Genomic DNA, 447 nt, shown 5'->3' with positions numbered 1-447 from the left:
CACCATTTTTGTCACCCTCCACTGGACTGTCTTCAATTTGTCCACATCTTTTTTGTAGTATGGGGCCCAAAACTGAACACAGTACTCCAGATCCAGTTGAGAGAAGCAGGAATTCCTTAAGAACAGGCACTGGTTGGGGGGCCTGAGTGCAGAGGGACAGGCCCCAGTGGGGCACTGTCTCTACAGGACAAGGCCCAAAAGGGGGTGAGCTTATCGGGAGGCCCCAGGAGAGGACACGTACATTGAGAGGCCCCGGAGAGGAGTCCTAGGAACAGACATTTAGGGCTACGAGAGCCCAGGAGATATGCCCTAGCGTGGGCGAGAGCACAGGAGACAGGCCCGGTGCGGCAAGGGCCGCAAGAGAAGCAAGGGGGCATCCGTGCGGGCACAGGCAGGCAATTGGACCAGAGTCATAGTTTCATAGTTTCTAGGGTCGGAAGGGACCTG

This window comes from Gavialis gangeticus, unplaced genomic scaffold (genome assembly GCF_001723915.1).
Source record: "Gavialis gangeticus isolate Ggan-Ray unplaced genomic scaffold, GavGan_comp1, whole genome shotgun sequence".
NCBI classification, from domain to species: domain Eukaryota; kingdom Metazoa; phylum Chordata; order Crocodylia; family Gavialidae; genus Gavialis; species Gavialis gangeticus.
The sequence above is the reverse complement of the archived record's forward strand: the minus strand, read 5'-3'. Positions refer to the sequence as shown.